This window comes from Brachyhypopomus gauderio, chromosome 5 (assembly GCF_052324685.1).
Source record: "Brachyhypopomus gauderio isolate BG-103 chromosome 5, BGAUD_0.2, whole genome shotgun sequence".
NCBI lineage: Eukaryota > Metazoa > Chordata > Actinopteri > Gymnotiformes > Hypopomidae > Brachyhypopomus > Brachyhypopomus gauderio.
The window spans coordinates 2,035,171-2,054,369 of record NC_135215.1 but is presented as its reverse complement, the minus strand read 5'-3'; the positions used below and the strand labels follow the sequence as shown (position 1 = coordinate 2,054,369).

Sequence of the window (19,199 nt, the reverse complement as noted above, 5' to 3'; positions counted from 1 at the left end):
ACAGCAGCACTTAACACAAAGTGATGAGCTGTCAAGAGGTTCATTTTAATTAAACAAAGCTGACAGCCTGTCATAATGTAAGTAAAAAGTAATGGCACATAAATTAGTTAAGCAGAGATCACTTAAATATTAAACTGTACATGAGCCAGACCGTTCCGAAATTTCACGGAAACCCAGTGATCATTTATGTGCGCATCGCGTAAAAATTGCCCCGGCAACCTGCGGTGCAATCATCATCTCCGAGTAACGCTAATTATGTGCTCTGATTTCACTACCGATTCCCACTGCGTCTGCACCAGATGATCCAGAACATGCATCCTCATCCGAGTTCTGCTGCCAATCGCATTAGGCAGCGAGTCCCATTACTCTCACCAGGAAAACCAGTCGCTGCACTTGGAGACAGCCGTTAATTAAGGGGACAGTTTTACAGCTCTGCAGTAGACATTTTAGTATTGGTCTCTCTCAAAGTTGGAGGGTTTTTTTTTTTTGTTTTGTTTTGGGGCTAGGGGTGCATGGAGGTGTCTTGTTATTGTTATTGATTTGTTTTGCTTGATGTTTGTACTCATCTAATACTTGAGGTGTAGTGTCTGAAAAGATGGATATTTGATGGATGGGAACAAAACTGCCTTTTTATTATGTCTAAAAACAGCTCCATGGTCCAATCTGAATTAGTCCCCCCCCCCCCTCGTCCTCACAACGATAGGGTAAGAGTGATGTTTCACCCGTCACATACAACAGGACAAAATGAGAGTATCAGAATGCACACAAGGTCCCTCTTCTCCTTCTGTTCTCCCAAAGCCACCGAATGGCATTCCAGTGTCTGCCCAGTACAACGACGCTGATATGATAGAAATGGCATAGATGTGAGGATTTTTTTCTTCAGTGTATGTTTACTGCGTTAAACATACAATGTCTCGTTGTCTTAGCATTACCACTGCTCTTCAAGAGGTGAGCGATATTACGCAAAGCCAAAATTATATACAGCTAGAAAAAACTTGGATTCTGATAACCTGGGATTAAGCTTAATACTCGTATCTTTGAACATGAGTCTTTGGAGAGCTACTGCAGACCTTTTGCAGAAGAAAGCCCTGGGGCAGTTTGTCCCTCCCCCCATCTCTCCAAACTCCTCCCACAAAAAAAAAACAGCTGTGCCTCACTACATCCCATGACGACACTCTCCTGCGTATTATTTCAGCAGTTCGGTTTAGAGGCGCTGTCAATACTCCATTATCAGACTCCTCTTCAGTACCCAGATCCTCCCACACCTCTCGTTCTCCTCGTCACTTACACATGAGCGGGAACGGCGCAGAGTGTGACATAGCACCGTAGGCGATGTGGGGTTATATCTGGAGGTGTGCTTTCACACACCACCACACGCTCCCCGCCCCAGCCGCTCTGTACCCGACCCACGCCGCACTGTTCCTGCTACCAGAGACCAAACTCATCTCTTTTGTATGCCTGCGTTAAGTACGGAACAAGGAATTGTGGCCCGGCAAAATAAAAGTTCAATCAGCAATCTGCACGATTAGCCCTTGCGTCATGAAGGTACGGTTTGAAGAGGTTTACGGAGGGGAGGTTCTGTACGATGTCTAAAAAAAGAGGCTAATACCTATAAAGAAAGGTTTTTTTAAGAATTTCCCTTCAATTTTGAGTTTATGAAGTGTGACTTTGGAGCAAGGACTACAAGTTCTGCAAGGTAGAATGGAGCAGGCAAAATCACATAAAGAAAGAAAGAATGATGTAACTACATGTTTTTAAGAACAGACATGCACAGACCCAATCAAGAGTGTTACTGAAGTAGAGCATGCACACACATAGACACACACACACACACACACACACACACACACACACACGCACACACACATACACTCAATTTGTCACAAAGCATATGCCTCTGGCTTGCTTATATAATTTTTAATCTGGTAGTAATAGAAATGAACACATTAAAGCTATACCAAATATTTCAGTATTTAATCCCTTGGGGTTGTGGCTGAAGCTTCAGTAGATGCTCATTATCATTCTGAATACCTGCCTGCTTAATCCTGTGCTCCTGCTCATAGATTAGCTTCCAAGACATTGACAGTGTCACGCCCATCGTAAAATAGAAAAGATGTAGACAAAAACTGCACGTGTATACCGGAGGTTGCCATGTACTGTTGTCAAATTTTGGTGCGGCGATAAATAACAGCGCTTTGACTAAAATGCTTGCAAGATGTCATTTAGTCTGCTGTGTGCAGTGATGCCAATGCAATAATGGATTAACAAAATTTCCGATGCTAATCTGGGCATGTCTACAACTCTCAGCATCTTATATTTTAATCAGTCAGTCTCTGTGGCATACAGACCGTTTGCAAAGGGTGAAAAAAGATTGTAGATTTCTTTTTTATTCTATACAGTATGTAGGAGCTAGAGTGGTGCTTCAAGTGTTAATCTCAGCAAGGGAGGGCTTCGTGGGGCTTGACTGTGAGTCTGTTATGCTCGCTTCATACGAACAAGCTCGAAGCAATGAGGACACGAGATGAGGGCTTCTTACATAAGATGCCTTCATCTCTGCCCACAGCTGCATCCCTTCTTACCGCTCACGGAGAGCACAGGGGCATTCAGCCAGTGCAGGAAAGAGGATGGCTGAAAAAGAAGACACGTTTTTATCATGAGCAGATCTCATTGGTCCTGCTCTGGGCTTGTTCATGTTTTGAAGGTTGGCAGTATTTAGAATGTTCTTGTAAGAGCCTAAGGCCTCAATAATGGCAATTTCATGTACAATGTAAAAAAAATACAAAAAAATGTAAACAGGTTACAGTTGATATTATTGTTGTTGTTATTGTTATTAATATTAATAATATTAATCATAATAATAATAATTTCAGATTACTCCTCTGTGGGGGGGGGGGCAGTTTTGATGCTATGAGATGAAACACAGCGGGGGCATTAAAGCATTTTTCTTGTTTAGCTGTTACTCTCATGTTGTGCTTTAAATGGCAGAAATTCAAATTCTAAACAGCCAAATGATGATCGTCTGTTCTGTGCTAGGATATGAATGGTGACAATGAGATTTCCATGCAAACAAGATGTACAATAAGTTATAAGTTTTCATATAATATCAGTACTAACATTAATCAAATCAAATATTTTATCAAATAATATTTGATATCAGTAGTAATACTGAATCAAATAATGAACTATACATTGCCAGTATAACGTTGTTCTGTAGTATTACTGGTTAGAATTAATGACAGAAGTTCAAATGTACCAGCTATGGATGTCAATTTAATTATACATGTCATTAAACGGCTGAATTTATTATCAAATTATATCAAATTGCTGTGATAAAAACGTGCTGAACCAGTAAAAGTAGCCGTGAAAGTTGTCCACAACATCCACTCACAGTCGGAGAAGTTTTGCCACGTCTCCTCTAGGTGAGAAACACAACACAGAGCAGATGGGAGATCTTGGCCGCGTGTCCTGTGGTCTCCAGGCCTGGGGCGTCCTGCCCTTTATCGGTGTGTGCACGGGGGCAGTGGGGCTGTTCTTGGAGGGGACAGCGGTGCTGTTTCAGAATGGGCACCAAGTAAGAAACGAGAAGTGACTGTATGACCAGCGTTGCAAACAAAATGAGACAGACTGTTTGTTAGTCACTGACGTCAGTGTCGGGACGCCTGCGGAAGGCAAGAACGCTCCCTTTCCGTGCTGCCTGGAGTCGGTGTGTGTGGAGCCCGTTTGCTGTTTGGCCCATGGGTTCATGATCTTCTTGCATTGTGCTCCTTCCGTTTTTTGCAGAGGAAGGGATTTTAGAAATGATGGCAACTCATTTTGCTTTGATGGTTTGCTTGACAAGAGGAATGACGATAATCCATGGATAACATCGTCTTGACAGCTCAGTGCAGAAAGACACACACACACACACACACACACACACACACACACACACACACACACACACATGCAGAAAAACAGGTCTTCTCACTCCTGCTGTGCCGAACACACAGAAGGGTTCGCACTTACACTCTCTCTCTCTGTCACTCTTGCTTTTTTGCACTCTCTTCAGTGTTTCTACAGTGCTCTCTTGAACACACACTTACACCTCTATCTAAACTATCCCTTTTGCTCTCTGCTCTCCCCACACATATAATCAAATACACACACACACACACACACACACACACACACACACACACACACACACACACACACACACACAGAGAGACTGCCTTCCTGTGTCCACGGTACACATGGTGGTGTTGTTTATCCCTACAGCATATCACTGTAGATACCAGGACGTGTGAGACAGGGCAGGGAGAAGGATGGAGAAAGGAGGGAGAGAGAGAAAGAGAAGCAAGAAAGAGAAAGTGGGATGAGAGAGTGAGGGATGAAAAGAGAGAGCGTGAAAGATACAATGAGACAGCGAGAATACAGAAAGGAGAGAGTGAAAGACAGGGGTGTGAGAGAGAGAGGGAGCGGAAGAAACTGGGGGTGCCGCTGGGGGGCGTGGCCTAACAGGTTGGGAGTGACCCTCCTCATCTTATTGCTATGCCAACGTCAAAGTCAGGTGAAAAGTGGAGAATTAATAACACCCAATGGCAAAGGAGGAAAACAATGCAGGATGAGGCAGTTTATTAAGGTCAGCTAAATACACAGTGGATTAAGTCGGATTTTGGCACAGGGTATTTAGGTTACGTTTATATGAAACAAAACGCTACTTCTGTTTGGCAGCTGTAGCATATGATAAAGGACATCAGTATATAACACTGAAGCAGAGGACAGCTCCAGATTTACTCACACATAACCTGGTACCTCCTAACACAGGTGAGCACACTCACCTGCCATTTAATCTGGGTGTTGTTTTTCTGTTAGCACACCACAAGGATCTGTGCTTAGGCCTGTATAGTTGACTTCTTGCCATTAGTAAATCTGCAAATTGCAACATATCAAAGAGTAAATTATTATTTTCATCTCCATACAATGTGTGATGATTTATTTTAATATAGAGCTGAACAATATAACTGGTTGATAACTGGCTGTGTGAATGGCAGGATCTTTTGTGTATCTACAATGCATGATCGCAAACAATATATATTCATATGTTTTTAATTCACTGGTATTTAGAAACAGCATCTTATGCTTTCACAGGACTGGGGTTAAATAGAATCTTACTGACATTTTCTACCAAGAAATCAAATGCAGGACACAGGACTTAATCACGTAACGTCACATTACAGTTACATAATCCTGTTCAGAAAATCACTGCAGGTTTGTCAAATATAATTGATGGTTTCCGTTTGATTTTATTACAAGTCAGCAAGTCGAACAACAATAGCCCTCCTCCTGTAGCTGACACATGGAAATATTTAACCTTCTCAGGTTTCAGGACAAATGTGGAATCGTGGCAAGTGAGAGTAACCGGCTAAGAGGCGTGATCTAAGGCTAAGAGGCGTGATCTTTGGCAGACGCTGCAGGGGATTTGTGGACACCGTCTGTGTGCCTCTCTTACAATATGGACCTGTACGTTTCACATGTTGTTCTGTACATTATAATCTCCCGTTGACAGAGTTAGGTCTGCCAGTGTGTACATGGCAATCCCCTGTGGAGGAGGACACCATCAAAATTCCTAAAATGCCCTTAATAAAACAAACCATTGAAAACAGTTTCATATTGTATTCTGCAATAAAATATTTATAATTTATAGCAAGCAAATTGCTTGTTGTTATGTATTCAGAGGCGTAGCTTGGATGGCACCAGCCAGCCCTGAAATCTGATTGGCCACCTTGAGTGCCAGCCCAAACTTTCTCTCACGTAACTAGCTGATTCAAATCTTTGGGGGAGAAAGTTGTTCAGTGAAAGATGTTATGTGCATATGACTGCAGACTGAAGCAAAAGATATAACTCTCTCTGTCCAGTAGGCACTCACTGAAATACATTGCCTGACATTAACAGCGATACAAGACTAAAATTCTACACTGAAGGCACTGAGCACTCATGAATGGACTTATAAATAAAAATGTGCCATATTTTATCAATTGTGATTTTTACACCGCAATCAAAATTTGTCTTCTGCTTTTAACCCATCTGTGCTGTTAGAACACACACACACACACTAGTGATTACTAGGGGGCTGTGGATCACACGTGCCCAGAGCGGTGGGCAGCCCTAGCCCAGCACCCGGGGAGCAGTTGGGGTTAGGTGCCTTGCTCAAGGGCACCTTAGTCATGGCCTCAGGTCTGTGAATCGAACCCACGACCCTCCGGTCACAAGACCAGTTCCCTACCACCAGAACATGACTGCCCCATTAAAACCAGACTCAAAACTCAACTCATAAAAATTCAAAATTCAATTCATAATGTTATTCTTATTTGTCTCAATCTTACCACAATTCTGACAATTTATTTGAAACTTAAACTTTCTATAAACAACAACAATTAGAAAAAACAGAAACTTGTATTCTTTGTCTTTTTGTTTGCTTGTTTGTTTGTTTAATGGACTTGGGCCACATAACGTTGCCTTGACCCCATTTATAAATTCCTAGCACTACCACTGTATGTATTAAAGCAACTCAAAGGTCAAGGGTAGACATCACCTCTAAAGGGCAAATCAGATAACCAACTGTCCCAGGTTCAAAGGTTGAATCGTGTTCTTTTCCTCACACAGCACTCTCAATCTCTACAGGACACTGAACCATGGTCTACCGGGAGTCCCGCACAAAAACTACACGACCACACCACACGGTCCGCAAACGCACACACGGGCTTCACCCCAGGGCATACCACCGTGACTGGTCACTCTCACAGTCACCTGAAACCTCTCCGTCCCATGAGGGCGCTTGGAATGCAGATTGTATGTCCGTGTCCTGCGCTAGTCTGTGAAAGGCTTCAAAGTCATGGGGCTCTAGGAAAGAGCAGCAAGACCCCGGCCACCTTCACAGCTTTTACTACGACCACGTCTGGCCAGTACTATTTACAACCTAGAGCTGGGCTGCCATTAGGATCATATACCAGAACAGGTGGACCTTTAACATCTGAGCATGAAATAGGATTTGCCTTTTGCGACAATTGGTTCTGGGCTTTGGGCAAAGCTGTTCAGATCCGAGTGGTGATCTGAGCTAGAGAAAGTGGTGGATGTGTTTTTCCAAGAGATAAAACATTGAAAACCATGTATATCACCAAAATCCTTGATGTTTACTTAAATATGCATAAATGATGCTGAAAATGCTAATGAATCTAGCACGAACTGAATGTCAGGCTGTTGTTTATGTCTGTCCATGTTGCTGAGAATGGAGGGGGTTGAAAAATAATAATGAAAATGCATTTAAACTGGCCAACAAATAAATGATACTCTTAGATGAAAATGTTTGTTTTCATACTAATCATAACCTTCTGTACTCCTGGATACTATTAACACAACACAACATTTGATATATAGTTAGTAAAAATTACAGGGAAGCACACATTGTTTCCGGAGAGACAGCATGTTTCAAACAGAGGTTTGAAAACATGTCCACCCAGGACATGTCCAAAATGTCCTGCTTCTCTGGAAACCTTATGTTGTGTACTTAATAACAATTTTAAATCTCTGCATCTTTTACTACTCCTTTTGGGGCGTCTTCAGATATAAAAGTGTGTGTGTGTGTTTGTGTTTGTGTTTTGTGTGTGTGTGTGTGTGTGTGTGTGTGTGTGTGTGTGTGTGTGTGTGTGTGTGTGTGTGTGTGTGTGTGTGTGTTCACCCCAGCTGCATATTCACCCCACTTGTTCATCAGCCCCTGGCCCTGTCTGCTCATGAAATGGTAGACATGACCTTAAAGTAGACACACAGATCATTATCTAAGGGTGTCCATCGTGAAGCGACACGACATACATCCACATAGCCAGTCCCGCTCCCAGACGGGTTCTTTACCTGACCTGTCATCACTGCTGGTCCTTCTGCTGCCCTCCCGCAAAGCTCATGTCAGCAAAGCTTTCCTTCCTGTGAAGAGAAGTCATGGGTTATCATTTGTTCAAAGACACTGCTCAATTAAGGGAACACCTAATCATCACAGTATAGCACCAGTTTACCACATATTATCCTCCTTAGCATCCCTGCTCTTTAGCGCATGAGTGATTTACGTTACCTTTCTGTGCCTGTAGTTTTCATTGTGGTAGTTTTGCCCCTCATTTATTTCCCTACCTTTTATTATAGAGTTATAAGCTGCTGGTTATTCCTCAAGCCCTGTGTATGTTCTAAGCCGTTGAACCTGTCTACCTTATTCTTGTCTGTGTCGCGTTCTTTGCATCGTGTTTTAGCTTGTTGCTAGTTATCGCGGCATTTGCATAAGCCTCACTATCGCTCCATGTCACGCAATTCAGTGAAGCTTCAGGGATCTCAGTGTGTCCAGCGAAGAAGCAGATACAATTGTGAACCAATTTCACAGACTAGAGAGACAGACCATTATTCTCTCCTTATCCTTTCTGACTGTTTCTTCTCTAGCATGCTGTAGTTTTGTGTTATGCTAGCGTCCTCGTCACTTCTGGTACCATGAGGCGGTACCTACAGAGCATCGAAGTTGCACATCAAAGTCTGTCCATCTCCTACAAGATGCCATCACAAGGTTTTCTCCCAGAGAGTATGGAGACGGGCATCAACCCTGAAGGAGCATCGGTGTCTCCTCCTTTGTGCAAGTACGAACAGGAGGAGCACTTCTAGGGCCCTACAAAATGGGCTTCAGCATACAAATAGGGTGCATGGTTTTGACCAAGCTGTCAGAAACAGACTCCGTGAGGGTGGGACCGGTACTCACAGCCCACCAATATGCTGCTTGATTAGCATCTGCAGGAGAACATCGGAAGTGAAAGGTCTGCCTTTGGTGCCCTGTTCTCTTCACAGATGAACTAAGCCCAACTCTAGCAGGGTTACACCAAGCAACTGACAGATATGAAAGAGTCTGGGGGGTGGTGAACATTGTCCTGCCTGCACCATCATCTACCATGACTGGTTTGGCCGTGGGACAGAGGTGGCCTGGGGAGGTGTATTCTTGGATGTTCACACAAACCTCCATGTGATGGCCAACGGTGCCCTGACAGCTGTTAGGTACCAGGATAAAATCATTAGAGCCATTGTCTGACTTTAGGTTGATGCAGTGGGCCCAGGGTTCCTCATATAGCCAGTGTGCAAGAAACTCCTGGATTATGAAGTGATCGAGGACATTAAGAATCTCAGGGATGTTATGGATCAGTGCACACAATGCCACCAAGTAGCACCACAGACCGTCCAGGAAGAGATGCCCAGATCCAGGTCTGGAAGGAGATCCCCCAAGGAAACTATCCACCATCTCATACACTTGAGTACATACAGGTATGTGTGGACCAAGCACACTACTGAGTCACATTATGAGTTGCATTATGATTGGCTGTGATGGCATTCATATAAAATGGATCATCCTTGTGATCTTTCAATGTGATTTTGAATCAATTAATCTCAGTGGGTTAAAGATTTTGGTTTCCATTGACTGTTGTTACACAGTTTATATTTCAATATTTTCAACTTGAGATCTGGTGTGTGATTAAAGTGTCCCCTTCAATTTTGTTGAGCAGTGGAATTTAGGGTTTCACTATAAAATTATTTGGCAGTTCTACATGCCAGGAAACTATAGAAAATGGGTTTTCTGCTGTGCATTTCTTGTGTGCATCATTCATGTTGCTGCACCCAATCGCAAAGAAACTCAATTTGGTATTGTGTACTCGGAGTGCTTGCACTGCATTAGTGGTGCAGCCGGGTGATAAAGTCCAGGCGGAAGGTCAGCAGCTTTAGTGGATGGAATTATTGTCACGGTATCAAGAACCACCAATAACCGCCAAAACAAGAGTCCTTGTTTCTGAATGAACCAAATGTTTTCTTCACAAGAAAAGAGAGAGAAGCATTGAGGAACTTTGAGGAGCATTGAGAAGCTTTGAGGAGCTTTGAGGAGCTTTGCCTGCTGTCCAGTCTGAGGGTCAGCTGTGGCATTCACACACACATCTGCGCTGTAAATGACAGCAATTGGCACCCGGCTCATGCTATGATGGCGAAATCAAGTTAACCAAATTGCATTTCAAGTCTCTAGCAGCCAGCGTCAAACAGCAAGAGAGAAAGATAAGAAAAAAAATACCCGAAGCGTTTCGTTAGACTCCGGGTAATCACGTTTGTCGATTTTGGATGTTTGTTTCAAAAGCTGTCAGAGCTAGTGTACAGTATAGCAAAGGTTTGATTAGCTTTCAGCTCCATACTGTGTGGTGCCATTCTGTAGAATAAACAGCAACATTGTATGAACATTGTAACTAACCTACATCCTACATTGTGATTAATGCAACACCCTATTTCACTGAGAGGAACACCTTAAGTCAGCTTTGTCAGGCATTGGTTGGTTATAACTAAGGCAAAGCAGGGCAAAAGCAAACCAAATACACTTACACACACACACACACACATACACACACACACACACACATACACACAACAAACACACATTATTGCCTCTAATGCTTTTATGGATTACAACATCCATCTGAAATATATCATACTTCCTCCCTTAATTACCCACACCCTCTCATTTTGCGGAGCTATTTTTAGCAGATGGAGTCGATCCTGTTGGCCGTGTTTACCTATAGTATATCACACGATCCTGTTGGCCGTGTTTACCTATAGTATATCACACGATCCTGTTGGCCGTGTTTACCTATAGTATATCACACGATCCTGTTGGCCGTGTTTACCTAGAGTATATCACACGATCCTGTTGGCCGTGTTTACCTATAGTATATCACACGATCCTGTTGGCCGTGTTTACCTAGAGTATATCACACGATCCTTTCATGTGGAGCACCTCCTCATCACGACATGGCCCATGATCTGCACCTATTACATGCATGACAGCACAGATTTAATTACCCAATACACAGCCACTCCGTAGATTATAAGTAGAGCACACTGCATATAAGCCCCCTGTATTTCAGGATGGTGTATCTGCTTATGCGTTACCTCAGAAGACACAAGCTGCCATGATATCCAGTTCACACATGAGGGCGAGACATCTAAATGGACACGTTTCAGTCTGCATTACTGATCAAGTTTGCCATTGGCAGTTCTCTTTCTGCACATTGCAATGGGAGTTTACATATAGATGTTTCAGAACATATTCTTATTGAGTCCATCCATTGTTTACTGTTGTATCTGTGTTCTAAAATAGTAGTTGCACTACTGAGTACTTTTCATCATGCCTTATCTGAATTAGGTTTAAATGTTCCTGAAGCAAAAATACAAGACATGACTGTGAATGGTTGAAGTATTTAACATGTTTCAAAAAGTCTCCTGTTCTCCCAAAGCTTTGATATGACTGGTACACAGACTCCTCTGCTGGACCAACAAAAACTCCTGTATCATGTGCCCTAGATTGATTTCTGCACCCAGACTCTAAAGATGGTCCCTGAATGCCTGCGCTCACCCTGACAGAGATATTAAGATGGATTAGTGTGGCTGGCATCTCCCAGCATTCATTACCTCATCAGTTCACCCTAGCTAACAGGTATCTAGTGCTGAGCCTCTGCTCTGGAAAACAGTGATTAATTTCTCCCCTTGATTTAAAGTTACTTCAATATTGTCCTTCATTCTCCAGCCGTCTACACCAGCCCGGTTTTAACATCTGCCCTCTGTGGCAACTATAAGACCCTGTATAATGTGTAGTAAAATAACATTTGCATTTGCACCAGTGATGCAACTTTGTGCTGGGGCAGTGTGCATTAGTGATGTTTTGGGGGGGACTGAACTAAAGTCACTCTAGACACTCCAGCTTCACCTTCTACTACACTACCACACTAATTATGTGCACATAATAAAAAACAAAAACCCACCATAGCAATTGTTCAATTGCCATTGCTACCCAAAGTAAAGTGACTGATAAAGTGGCGTTTTAAAGCAGTGCTACTTTGACGGGCATCTGCAGAACTGTGATTCTCCAGCCAAATACTGAAGACCTCATAGGTCCCTTATTTCCATGTTTTCTCCGCTCCAACACATGGCCTCCCTCAGCAGATAACCATAAGGATTAAATGTGCAGGTGTGAGATTTATAACCACTGATGAAAGTTATTTAAATGGTAAAGTAAAAAACAGACCACAGATGGTACTGACATTTAATGTGAGACAGCATGCCATTTTTGCAATATTTGCTAGATGTGAATAATAGATCTATGAATCAAGAATCCAATGAACGAGGAAAAACAATAAATATAAAAGCATAAAATATCTTGCCTTGTTTCCTCTGTGAAAACATAATTTAAAAGAGACACATACTACAGTCTTATTGCTAAGGTTACGCTTACTAACATGACTTTCAAAATGGCTAATAATGCAGCTGTGATTATAAAACCAGTGGTGTCCAGTGTCTTGGAGAAATTAAAGATGTATAATGGTGTATATACATCTAGTGGGCTCAGCTTTTGCTGTCTTGTAGTCCGCTATCAGTAGAAAGAGGTACGGGTGTTATGGCTCTGGGTGTTAATGGGCAATTAGCCACACTTGTCTTCCTGCCTACTTAAGAGCAGCTTACAACATCCCAAGTGCTTAGTTCAGTGTTCTGGAAAAAAACAAGGCTTGAACCTCATGAAGAGACCTCAAGGACTGTCAGTTGGGCTTGCTTCATCTCTCTCTCCCACCCCTTAAGCTTCTCTACCGAGTTGTACCTTTCCTCTCAAGTTTCATCAACCCCTCTCAAGTTCCTTCTGCTCTTTGTCAGAATTCTCCCATCCATTTAGAGTTCCACTGGCTTTCGTTTTATGTGCTAGCTTGGTAACCCAAAGAGCAGTGGTTTAAACCCCACCATGGGGGGAATTGGTTTTCTTACTGGAGTAGTTTCCCAGGTCCAGCTAGTGGTTGTTCCCCGTTGGGTCTGGTGTTTTGCATTTGTTAGGCCTGGTCATTTGGGTTTACACTGTTCCTCTGTAAACAGTGTTTGGTGTTTGGATCCACCCTGGGATGAGTCAGCCTGTTACAAGTGTCTTGGATGACAAAAGCAAGTATAAAGCGTTGAGAGGTGAGGTTTATTCCAAAACTTCTTCCACTGGTGGATGAAACATTGAGACCTTTTATAATGAATCATAATAGTGAATCATTTAGAATAAATGGTGGTAATGAAGCTGCTATGAGAGCTGATCCAGAGCCCTCCGTAACTCATTAACATTGTTATTCAGGCCGGGACTGACCTCACGGATACTCTCTGCACTAAATGAGTCAAACCACTGTTGGCCAGGAAGTGTATACAGTACAAGACAAAGATTGTTTAATCAAATCTCAGAGTGAAATTGCAATTAATAGTAATGTGAGGTATAATGTAAAAGGCCTTTTGCCAGACATCCAAATTATGAACCCCAAAATATTTGTCTGCGATGAGCAACTTTGATACTTAAAATGAGATACTGATATGGAAAAGTTGCATTCAGTTATACTCAAATAAATCTGATCTTGGTGATTTTCTCAAGAATCTTTTGAAGACATAACTGCTCGTGTGTTGTGTGTCAGACTGCCTTTGTTTTTGCTTTTTCTGACGCCTGTATAAACGATACCCATCTTTTTCAAAGACAATACATATCACAAAAAAAAAAACTCAAAAATGCCAGTTGCTTAAAAATTGTCAGTCTCTGAGGATTAAAAGACTCAGCTAAGCAGTTAAATACTCTAATGCAAAGCACCATCATCCTGAAAGGTTCTTCAGGGAGGGACATCATGGGTCTCACTGAGAAACATGATAAACACATCCCATAATTCCTTTCTGTTGGCCTCGAAACCTTCCCAAGGGCATTCTCATACACTTGGCAAACCAAAAGGTGGAAAACGATGTCTCTTGGCAATGTGTGTATCTTTGTGAAGGCTTTTAGAAACCACATCAACACAACTCTGAAGGGTAGTACCAGAGTACATCAGCTAGAATTCCTGATGGCCCATCTATCTGTTTATTTATTTGTTTTTTAGTGTATGTTATTTCTACATTATTGACCTTACAAAATAAAGATATTTTATACTTAAAGGTACACCACATTACCTGAAGAAAATATGCTTAAACCTTAAAGATATTTCACTAAAAATAGCCTAACAAGCACAGTGAGATACGTGAGATGTTCAGATATATTGTATATTGAGCAAAGATCTGCTGTTAATCTGCATTGAATCATTAAATTGGCATCGCATTAATGCTGCAGAAAGTCCTAAGAGAGTAACTGCACACTGTAATTTCAATCTTAAGACCTAGATTACATAGCTCATCTGCCCATGAGACGAAGGCTTCAGCGCGTGACCTTCCTCTGCCTCTAAAATTTCCTTGTTCATCTCACTTTTTTGTTTTCAATATGGGAAAAACTGCTAATTGAAAAAACACAGCGGATAGGAGGACTCCGAAACTATATCACTTGTTATGAGAGTTGTGAATGACGTGAGAATGCCTGCAGTAAATAGACTGTGATATATAAGCAGACAATGGATATAGCACATGGACCACATGGTTTAGGAGGAGCACAAGAGCTGCTACAGTCTACTATAATGCACTGTAATGCAGTATAATGCACTGTGATGCACTGTAATGCATTATACTGCACTGTAATGCAGTATAATGCACTGTGATGCACTGTAATGCAGTATAATGCACTGTAATGCACTGTAATTCAGACATCGCCCTCTCGTGCACTGCCCTGGTCTGCACAGGAACCACAAACTCAAGACGTGACTTTGTTTACATGGGGGCCTAAGGCCATCTAGTGGAGATAATTAAAAATAATTGTGGCAACATAGTCATTCGTTCTACCTATTATCATCACCTTTAATTCCATATTCCATCCCGGAATGAATCAATAAGATAATCAATGATTATAGAACAGAGGAAGGGAATCCGACTCCTGACGTTGGTCAAAGGTCAGCAGGTAGCATTGTTTCCCATGTGCACGTCATTGACTAGTCCCAGAGCTTATGAATGAAATGGGAGAGGCCGTCATGCATTATGTATGTGACACATGGAACACGTGGTTTGGGTGAAGCACAAAATTTGCAGAATCCCTGTGTGTTCTCAGATAGAGCATCCCAATGTAATCCCTGCACACGATACACAATATAGTGTGTCCATGCCATGTTAACACCTTGCTCATATAAACCTTTACTCGGTCAAGACGACGACAAGCCAATAAGACCTCTCTTTCCTTGCATGCCTGCACAGTGCAATTATCCACGTAATAATATGAGTGAGCAAGAGTGTGTGTGTGTGTGTGTGCGAGGGAGCTAACATCATGTTAGCATGCCCATTGAAATAGGCCAAATTGGGGCAAACCTATTGGCAGAGGATATCCTAAGAATGCACAGGCCAAACTCCAGCCACACAAGAATGAGGTGGAAGAAGAGAGATGAGTGGGAGGACATCTGTGCTTCTGAAACGAAGATGGTAGCACAAAGGGCCTTTTGTCAAATGGAGCTGCAATGCTCACGTTGAGCTTTAAGAATAGGTTTCTAGACATTTGTTTACAAAGCCAAAAATAACACAAATTGGACTGATGTTGGGGGTGGGAAGAATTCTAACAGTTACCAACATAAATGTCAACAATTCTCTTAACCTGATAAAGAAGGAAATGTGTTCACAGGTCATAGAGATTTTGGGTCTGGTGTCCAGACTGGACATGCTGACATCAACCAGTGCATTTCCTGTGTATAATGTAGACAACCATGTGCTGATGAGAGTGATGGTAACGTGATGAAGGCAGTTACAGCAACAACATCTAAACTGTAGCCTAATGTTCCACATCGGATGCTTGGACCAAGATTCACAAATGACCAATCAGCCATCATCAGACTTGCGTATGTGTATGTGACCTCTGGGTTCAATGCCGGTTATCACTTCTCTACTGATGTAGATGGGAGGGCGTGTGGATGGCATCAGAGACTGTGGCACTTTCTTCAGGCTCGGTGAGTGAAAAGGTGGGGAGTAAAAGACTGCAGAGAATGAAAAAGACCACTGGACTGTCTGGGCAGTGATGGGATACAAGAGCAGCAGTGATGGAGACTGACACAGGCTCCCACAGACAGAGAGCATGGATCAACGGGATGGATGATATGGTAGCTAACATTAAACATCGCACTGGATAAAAAAAGACCTTGGATAAGGTGTACTCTCAAAGAATAATGTTCTAGAAACATCCATAAAAAGTTAACCTCTTGCGCAATTAACACCTGCTCCTAGTGGCTACAGTTCTTTCATATTAGTTTCAGTGTATTTATTTATTAATTCTCCAAAGTAACTGAATAATATTACGATTAATATCTTAATAATTAATCATCTTAAGATTAATATCTTAATAATTAATAAGCATAAGATTAAATATGGTTAAGTTTAGGACTGGAGTTTCCCATATACTGTATGTGCGATGATTTGATCATCACCGAGACTTCCAAAAGCTATCTCACCAAAATAAGTAATTTCACATCCTAAGGGATTTGCAGGCCCTTGAGTATTACTGCTCCAGTTCAAACCTGTGCTGGAAATGTGTGCATGCAAATGAAAATGAAAATGAACACATACAGAATCTCATTCTTCCGACACTTCGCTCTTTGTTTTCTACTGTCGGTCTAGATGACGCCTTCACAGGGACAGAGGCAGGAGTGTGTCTTCTCTAATAGGGGCTGCAGCACACCCCAGGTGGATGTGGAAGGTGGAGGGGGAGTTGTGAGTGCCGGGACCCTGTCAACAGACACACTGGATAGATTTGGCCTTGCAGGCTGTTTGCATATGCTGGACAGGATTACACTGATCCAACCTAATGCCTCAGCCCATGCAATCATTCATAACTACACAGGAATTGTGGCAGGCAGGTCTGGTTCAAACACACATCCCCCCTCCAGCCCAATTCAGACCATCTGGCCCTGTGGCCCTCACATCTGGGGGGGGGTTCACCTACGAGGGATGCACAGCCTGATGACGCGGTCACGATGGACACACAGGGCCCACAGTCGTGCGTATGGACTGTCGCAGTTGTCCCTCTGTGTATGGCCCACAAACCCTGGTGTGATCTGGGAGCTGGATAGGCTTATACAGGAGGACTTTTACTGTGGCGGGTAGTGACTGTGAAATAATAAAAACAAAAATAAACTAGAGCAGAAAGGTTGTATGTGAATGCACTTCGAGCCCCTGAAAGAAGCCACGGTTTTTATCTGACTGAAAGAGCCGTAGGAGTGAGAGGATAGTAGATCTATTTATAGCATTGTAAGCACCACATCAAGAATCATGCTCACGTCAGTTATGGGTTTGGGGCAAATTGAGTCATTTTATGATGCTTTACTAAGCAAGAGCTTCTAATAACCACCACCAAAACACACACACACACACACACACACAAATTAGAGAATTCTAATTCTAATCTTTCACTATTTTTAAATCACCTGTATCTGCATTAAATCATCTGCTTGTTTTATTAAATAAAAATGGGCCCAAAATGTTTACACAGTAAAAATTACTCACGTTGACTGCCTTTTTTGTTTCATTCAGAAGGTGCTGAGGTTAAGCATTCTCCATCAGTCTTTGAATCCTTTGATTGCTATTGAACACTCCAGCACTACACTGACACTGAATTTAACCACTTGGATCTGCATGTTGGATCATACTCCATCATGACCACCATTTAATTATAGTAAATATTTGTATTTGTGACAAATGTCTGCAGACGTTTCTCATCACTTCTTCCCACCTTCTTTCTCCCTCTCAATTCACAGATCCCATGAGAAAAATGAAACATGAAGTATGTTTACTGCTCATCAAAACACCCCCTCGGATCCCAGTTCACATCCGTTTAGCAACCCGTGCCTTCGATCAAACCCTCTGGACGGAAAAGGTCTTCGGATACTCCCGAGGTGAACGGAACATGCACCATGGCGCTGTCTGCCGCCGCTGACCCCAGGTCTGCTCTTGCTCAGCGAACTGGACGAGGAATATCAAAGCCTCTGCTTCTGGAGTCCTGTGTAAACCTCGAGTCAGAGTGCTACACCGTATCAGAGGAGGCGCCCTCTCTGTGCAATATCAGTCAAACGTGATAGTGTGAAGGTGTTGTGTGGAAGTAAGATCACGGATGACCGTGGTCAGTCACTATATTTTTGTAATGCTGTTTTCCTAATTTCTATTTTTTTAAGGTGAAATTACTTGCCCTCAGAGACAGCTAAGCACACTTCAATATATTCTGAAAACAAATTCTGGGCAAAAGCCATAGTTTAACTATTACATTACAGGGGTCGACTTAAGCCTGGAATATATCAGCATTTGTGGTGATAAACTGGACTCAAACTATCAGCTGAATACAGCAGGAGAATAAATAGGTGTTTGTAATTTACTGAAGTTTGCAGTCCTCTGTCTATATGTGGTCAGTTTTTTTGTTTTGTTTTTTTAGCTGACAATGATTTGTAAGTGACCTGCATATCTAAAGCACCATATTTGTGTGTATGTGTGATAGTATGGCTATTATGCTGTTATGACCTCACCTTGTTACCTGCGATTGTGAATATTCTCCTTTAAGTTCCTTCCATTGTTCCCTTGAGTTCTGAAGTAATCCAGCCTTATTCATGGACAAAAACTACCCCACAATTTCCCAGAAGACATTCTACAATAGTCCAGTATCCTTATAAACTCTTATTAGCTGGAGATGATGATGAATTCCCAAATCAATAAATCCCAATTAGGTTATTTTAAAAGGACACTTGAGATAACGCAAACCTTTATTAACAGATACAATAAAGCCAGTTCTGCTCCTAGTGTCATTACCCTTAAGGCCCTTTTACAGACGCACTGGTCTTCAGTGTGTCATCATCATCATCATCATCATCACACCCGCCGATCAAGTGTTTCACGGTGACCCACCACTTGCGTGCACCACCGTTTGGTTTTTAATTACTCCCACGTTGTGAACGTGACTCGGGTCTCGTGGCTGCGCGGCACGAGCACGAGCCGCGGACATGTAACCTTTAACTCACCTTTAACCTTTAACTCACCTCCCTCACCAAGCTGCCACGTTGGTCGGGGGCCAACGCTGATGATGTTTTCCTCGGGCAGCTCGTTTTAAGTGTTTCACATGTTCAGACCTCATCCCTTTAAATGTTGCAACGCGTTTGCAAGGATAAATCTGTTCAATTTGTTGATATCATGGCAGTGAATAAGCAAAATAAAGGTAGTGTATGATGACAAAT

The 19,199-nt window shown here is 42.4% G+C and overlaps 1 protein-coding gene across 1 annotated transcript in view; it reads left to right on the top strand.

The window, feature by feature from the left end:
* Positions 1 to 19,110, top strand: part of LOC143514052 (potassium voltage-gated channel subfamily A member 2) — a 28,626-nt gene extending 9,516 nt beyond the window's left edge. The window contains exon 2 of the mRNA XM_077004812.1: positions 17,739 to 19,110. The gene's annotated coding sequence lies outside the window, so the exon portion shown is untranslated. The remainder of the gene's footprint in view (positions 1 to 17,738) is intronic.
* Positions 19,111 to 19,199: the final 89 nt, after the last annotated feature.